We start from the raw sequence: 7,042 nt of genomic DNA, 5'->3' as shown, positions 1-7,042 counted from the left end.
GAGCCGTTTTAGGTAGACGTGGTTGACTCTTAACTTTTATAAAGAATATCTCCTTGGATTTGAGACTTTAGTCTTTGCAACTAACTTTATGCACTAAGAGCTTGTAACACTCCAAAGAGAAAGGAAAATTTTAAATCGCATCATATGACCCCTTTAATAATGATCCATTTTTATTCATACAAAATTTCTGTCATCATTAACTCACCCTCACGCTGTTGCAAACATGTACTTCTTTTGTGAAGAAGTGACATGAACAATCTCCTGTGTGTTTCATACAATAAAGTCAGATGGGTTTGAAATGACTTGGGTGTGTACATAATAACAGAACACCATTTTTTGGGCTAAATTACTCTTCTAAAGTGATAGTTCACCCCAAAATAAAAATTATGTCATCATTTACTCACACTCATGTCATTCCAAACCTCTATAATGTTTTTTTCTTTTCTTTCTATGTTTGAGACCGTCAAAGACAAAAGTCACAGACCTTGATATCAAAAGTGACCACATTTGATGGGGAGAATTCTGGGAGCTCTGAAGCTGTGCAGCCTGGAGACAGTTCCCGTACCACAGCAAAATGCCGTTAGGTTGTGAGGGGAAGAGAAATGCCCAGGAGAGATGCAGCAGGAGTGCTGAAACAGAGCAAAGGTTAAAGTCAGAAATACTAACAGCAGTTCTTTGCACATGCAGACCTTGACCTGATCTGGGTTGAATAATAGCACCATGGTCCCAGTTTACATGCACCTCACAAATACTCCTCCTTCCTTTCCATCTTCAGAATGAGTTATCGTAGCATATGTTGAACAGGGCACCTTTGAGAAAATGATTGTTCAGACTAATTCAGCTTCTAATCCGTTCTGTATTCTAATGAATGTCCCCCATAATGCAGAACTGAGCATGTTTCTTCCATAACCTAATGTGATTTAAATACATCAGGACAACAGCCATTTATTTATTTATTCACCATTCAATTGATTATTCTCGCTTTTTGTTCCAAAAGCGTACAACTGACTGATTTCTGTGGAATGCAAATCACATTTTGAACTTTGGCTGTATAACATATAGTGACTATGGCCTGTCAAGCTCCAAAAGAACAAAGAAAGCACAATATAAGTAGTCCATAGGAACCATGTTCAACACTTCTGAAGCTATACAATAGCTTTGTTTAAGGAAAACCAAATTTAAGTTAGTATTCTCTGAAAAAACGTCCCCGCCATTATACGTTTCATATCACATTTGCATATTAAAACTTGCTGTGTTAAACGTGTTTATATGACATTCAGGGTTATTATTGTTAACTAAAACTAAAAAACATGTTTGTTAATTGAAATCAAATCAAAATTATTAGATGAAAAACTTTAAACTTAAATGTCTTGGCAACTAACTGAAATAAAATTAAGGTGAATCACAAATTACTAATCGGAAATAAATAAAAACTAAAAGTGAACTAAAAATATAACTGAAATAAAAAATAAATGCAACCTTAGTGATATTTAAATAATAATAATAATAATAATAATAATAATAAAACCGGCAGCACATAACAAAAATCACAGAAAAATATAAAAATTAGAATTATATGAATATAAAACAAAAGTTAATTCAATATATTAATAAAAACTAATAGTACATAAATACTAAGTAATACTAACACTGGTGACATGCAAGAACCAATGATGTTCGGCATCAAGATGAAATATCAAAAATTCCTGTTGCATATTGAAATGAGAAAAAAAGAAATTCAAACCGTTTGAATGAGTAAACGATAACAGAATTCTAGTTTCTACACTTATCCAGTAGGCACTGGTGAAAGGTTCCTCGGTTTGTGCTAGTGAAAATCTGTGGAAGTTAGGGAGAAGATCAGAAGCAGAGGTCAAAGTAAAGAAAGGACACCAAGTGGATGCCCGCAGTTCAGAGAGTCAAGTAAGATTACCACTTCAGTCCTGTTTGGAAATGTGATCACCACTGGAGAGGCACAAGGAGGATGGGATAGGACCGGCCGAGTAGAAACACAATTAAAGAGATGTTTGTGGGCTTCGGTCCCTGTGCAGTTCACAGTGATGTATTACTGGAGACCTGCGACTCTTGGTGGCTTTTATCACCACACGCTCACCGCTAAAACCCCAACAACATCGGTGTGATGCTGCAAAAAGGCTTTCAGCATCACAGACATCCTCTCTCCGCACCATTCTCTGTCACACCCTTTGCCCCGTGGGATGGGCCGCTCATATTCTTCCTTCACAAGTGTGTTAAACCACATTAGAACCGTTTTTAACCACCAGGCTTCTCTATTATTCATGGCTGTGGCAAAGTCAAACATTCCCATTTAAAGACTTTACACTTGTTTGACCAGGAGAATGTCCGATAGTCATGTACAGACAGGAGAGCATCTCAGAGAAAATGAGCGGAGGGGAGAGGAAGGACAGACGCAGTCTCCTTTTTCTGCAGTTTGCTATTGCCAATGCGAGAGGGAGGAAAAGAGATAAAGAGAGCTGAAAGACAGAGACAGCGAGAGAGATCCAATCATATCTCTGATGAGGACCTTTGAAGGATGCCACTGACCGATGTGACCATGGAGAGATGGGGCTGCCCATGCCAACGCTTTTATCACACACTCACTCTGTCCCGCATCAAACAAACACTCTCTGGAAGGACACTGACGTGGGCAGATATAGGATGGGCCTCTCAGGAAAGATTAATATAGTAATATTTACTACATTAAGTTAACGTTATGGCAGTGGTTCTGAAAGATTTCAGTTGGCGGATTGCTTCAGACACAAAAACAATAAAAACTACTGAATATTTTAAAAAGAAGAATAATACAAGAAGCTGTCTAGTTAATTTCAGTGAAATAAGTCCAGCAAAATTATGGATTAGTAAAATTGTAATCACTATCATTCAAAAGTGTTCATCAAAGCAGCATTTATTTTAATCAAAAATACAGTAAATTTAAAAGAACTGTTTTCTATTTTAATATTTTAAAATGTCATTTATTTCTGTGATGCAAAGCTGAATTTTCAGCATCATTAACCAGGTCTTCCGTGTCACATGATCCTTCAGAAATCATTCTAATATCAAAGTCAAAAAGTCAAAGTCTGCTTTATTGTCAAATCTGCCACATGTACAGCACATACAGAGAATTTAAATTGCATTCCTCTCAGACCCTTGGTGCATACAGATAACACTAACGGTAGAATGTAAAAATACAAATAAATACAGATTAAAATACAACTCTATAAATAAGGACATGCAAAAAAGGATAGATAAAGTAGCACAAGGCACATGGCAGTGCAAACCAGTGAAATAAACAAATCTATAATGGGTGTAGTGTAAAAAGAGCTTATCAGTCCGTTTAAAGTGACAAAGAGCTAAGAGAGCAGTCTTATTTAAACGGTCAGAAGAGGTATTTTACAGTGCAATGCTGTAATGAGGTATTGAGCAGTTACAAACAGACTGATAAGCTCTTTTTGCTCTACACACATTATATCTGCACTGTTTGTTTCTTTCACTGGTTTGCACTCTATCTGCCATGTGCTACTTTATCTATCATTTTTATGATGACTTCATGCTCAAGAAACATTCCTTACTATTATCAATGTTAAAAACAGTTTTGCTGCTTAATATTTTTGTGGAAACCTTTTCATTTTCTAGAATTATTTGAAGAATATAAAGTTCAAAAGAACAGCACTTAGTTGAAATAGAAATAAAAAAATGATACATTTCTATACTGTAAATTTTGAATAAGTTAATGTGTACTTGTACTACTTGAATATATTTTAATCTTTTATTTAATTTGAACATTTTAATTTTAGAAATCAGGCAATTACCTTGCCAAACACCATCCATAGTTTGAGAACCACTGTTTTATGGTAATTCAAATATGATCTATATAATGGATGAAGGCAACAATCACACAACTGTTCAAAACTGAGAGAAGGCTGTTTTTAGAAAATAAAACTAAAAAAAAAAAATCAATAAAATCCAATCTTTAAACTGTTTTTTTTCTTTTTTTTTCCAAAAAGACATTCGATTTTATGCCCTAATAAATAATTGAACTCAAAGTACCAGCAATAACCACAGCAGAAGGTATGGGCGGTGTGAACAAATTAGTGTTATTTGAAACCACATCCATCAGTAATATCGGCAGCCTACTTGTGACGTCGCAGTGTTAACCAAACTATGAGCATCACTCTGACAAGTTCTCACTCACTCACACTAGACTAATGACTTTACGCCACTTTCACTCTTACTTGGGGCCATCTTCCCCCTCTGATGGGCCCTGTAAAAATTACTGCCACAAGCTAGAAGAACAGAAGGGTTTGAGGTGATGAGAAGGCAAGAGGACAGACTCAGACTTCCTGGGTTGATTTAGCCCTGCTTGAGCAAAGACACTTCACTTGTTTTTCAGTCCTTAATGAGCCTAATCTGAGATACGGCTAATACCCTCTCCACATTACCCCTCCTTCTCGTCTGAACACTTCTCCTCTACTGTCCGTATTGCCGGCACACACCGCATCATCCCAAGTCTGTCCCCAACAGGCTCCGGTCATGGCCCAGATCAGGGCAAAAAAAGGTTGAGAAGGGGTCGTTTAGATGGCGGGGTGGAGGAGTGCAGCGAGCCGGTTCTGCATTTGAACTTAACCTCCATGTGCCCCAAGACGGACGTGGCAATTAGCACCAGGGCTCAGCATCAAAAAGAACAGCGCAGCGTGAAGCTTGTCTAATTAGTCATATGAACGGAGGCACTGGCTCGACCACTGCATGCCTGTCAGCCCGCTTGCCTTTGCCTGAAAGCCAAGGGGGAATATGGGGGCACTTCTCACGGGTGAAAACTGGAAAAGCTATACTTCCTTTGAACCAGCCTGATGCAACAGGACTTACTTTGCTGCCCTAGAATTTTAAGGTCATTACTAACCATGGCAACTTAGTACAGCTGACCGAATGTTTTACTTTTCCTGTTGAGGCCTCTGAATGGAGGATGATTGTTGTATTTCACGCCTCTGGATTAATCCTGAATATAATTAATCCACTTATTATATGCCCAACAGGAATTTTAATACTGACAATATAATTCAAACTTCATGATAATAAAAAAGAAAGATAAATGGGCATCTGCATAAATATTAACAAAATGTTGACATTTATTTTTTTGTTATTTCTTTATGGGCATAAAGCAATACTATATATTTTAAACACTAATAAAATGAGTATGAAATCTAAAATAATCTGACAGCATTCTTGAAGTATATGCATTCTTGAAAATAATTATATTTCAGTATTTTGACAATATATGCATTTCGTCTGATGATCATGACCTGTTAATATTGAGGTGGAGAAGCAATAAACAATTATTTTCTCTATTTTCACTCAAAAAACAGTATTTACATTGAAGAGCACTGATATAAGCCTTACTAAATAATATTTAAATCAAATATTTAAGATTTTGTAATGATTTATAATGTTGGGAACATATAACTGTTATGCTGATCCTCAAAACGTGTAAGCGATATGATTTGGCCTACACGGCATAAATGGGATGAAATTGATGCTTCTTTAGATGGATTGATTCATTAATGATCAACAAATTAATAACAACATTGTTTACCTATAAATAATTACAGACAGCACATTAGTTATATTCCAAAGTCTTAATTTGGCTCACCAACGTTATATTATCTCCCGTCCGATGTACAGAAATGATTAAAACAGTCGTCTGTTGAATGTCACACTTGTCTTGGGACATAATACAGCCATCCTCGAAATGTGTCCGTCAGGTCTGTGTTTCAAACACAGTTCCCAGCTTAGATTCCTACTATTTTTGCCGGTATGAAATAGACCAGGGCTGTCCAAACTCGGTCCTGGAGGGCCGGTGTCCTGCAGAGTTTAGCTCCAACCCTAATTAAACACACCTGAAGCAGCTAATCAAGCCCTTACTAGACATAACTTCCAGTCAGGTGTGTTGAGGCAAGTTGGAGCTAAACTCTGCAGGACACCGGCCCTCCAGGACCGAGTTTGGACAGCCCTGAAATAGACGCTTGACCAGTGTTGCCAGATGTCACAATACAACAACCAAACTGGTTTAAAAAAAAAAAGCGAGTTGGATCATCATCATAAAAAAGCCTAAAGTTGCATAAAACATAAACAATGCTAAATTGTTAATTTCATAACAATATTTTATTCCAATAATAATATATTCTAAACTCAAAAAAATAAAAAAATAAAAAATATGTTGCACACTGACTAGCCTACTGTATATAAATCATAAATCAATAAATTAACAGAATAAAGAGAAAACTACAACCATTAATAATGGCATTATTGCGTTTAAACAGCAGGTCAGATTTGGCAACTGATTAGTGGTTGGTCACATTTTTGCCAAGCTAGCAAAACCGTGACTATGTAAGTCAGGGGTGCCCAAACTCGGTCCTGGAGGGCCGGTGTCCTGCAGAGTTTAGCTCCAACTTGCCTCAACACACCTGACTTCAAGTTTCTAGTATGCCTATTAAGAGCTTGATTAGCTGCTTCAGGTGTGTTTAATTGAGGTTGGAGCTAAACTCTTCAGGACACCGGCCCTCCAGGACCGAGTTTGGGCACCCCTGATGTAAGTCCAAAGTCGCTTATAACGAGCAGACATGGCAACACTGCACCTGACGAGCAACTTTCGGCTGGATCTTTAAAAGTCGCCATGGGCCGGCTGGCACATCGGCCCTGAAAGTGTGAATAATATTCAGTAAGGAGTTACGCTAAGTGGAAAAGCTTTTAGCACATTATCCGCTGGCAATTACACGTAATCTAATTTTTTACCCCAGCCAAGTCCCTTATAATATATCTGCAGCATTGGATTTGCATTTGAGTGTCGCCTTAATGGGTTTAAACGCTGTAGATCTGGGGCTCTTGAGTCTCTCCAGAGAGAGTGACATTGAGGATGAGGTGATTCCTCAAGTGCAAAAAAAAAAACACACAAGAGTCAGCGCTTTTAATATATATATATATATATATATATATATATATATATATATATATATATATATATACACATACATAC

General features: G+C 37.1%; 1 long non-coding RNA gene across 1 annotated transcript in view; it reads right to left on the bottom strand.

Annotated features, from left to right (window-relative positions):
- LOC107592964 (uncharacterized) overlaps positions 1-5,833 on the bottom strand; it is a 38,199-nt gene extending 32,366 nt beyond the window's left edge. Inside the window, exons 1-2 of the long non-coding RNA XR_001610047.1 lie at positions 5,660-5,833; positions 485-629 (exon numbers count right to left, since the gene is read on the bottom strand). This is a non-coding gene — a long non-coding RNA (uncharacterized lncRNA). The remainder of the gene's footprint in view (positions 1-484; positions 630-5,659) is intronic.
- Between the last annotated feature and the right edge of the window lie 1,209 nt (positions 5,834-7,042).

The sequence above is a fragment of the Sinocyclocheilus grahami genome, unplaced genomic scaffold (assembly GCF_001515645.1).
Source record: "Sinocyclocheilus grahami isolate Dianchi unplaced genomic scaffold, SAMN03320097.WGS_v1.1 scaffold9.1, whole genome shotgun sequence".
NCBI classification, from domain to species: Eukaryota; Metazoa; Chordata; class Actinopteri; order Cypriniformes; family Cyprinidae; genus Sinocyclocheilus; species Sinocyclocheilus grahami.
The sequence above is the reverse complement of the archived record's forward strand: the minus strand, read 5'-3'. Positions and strand labels throughout refer to the sequence as shown.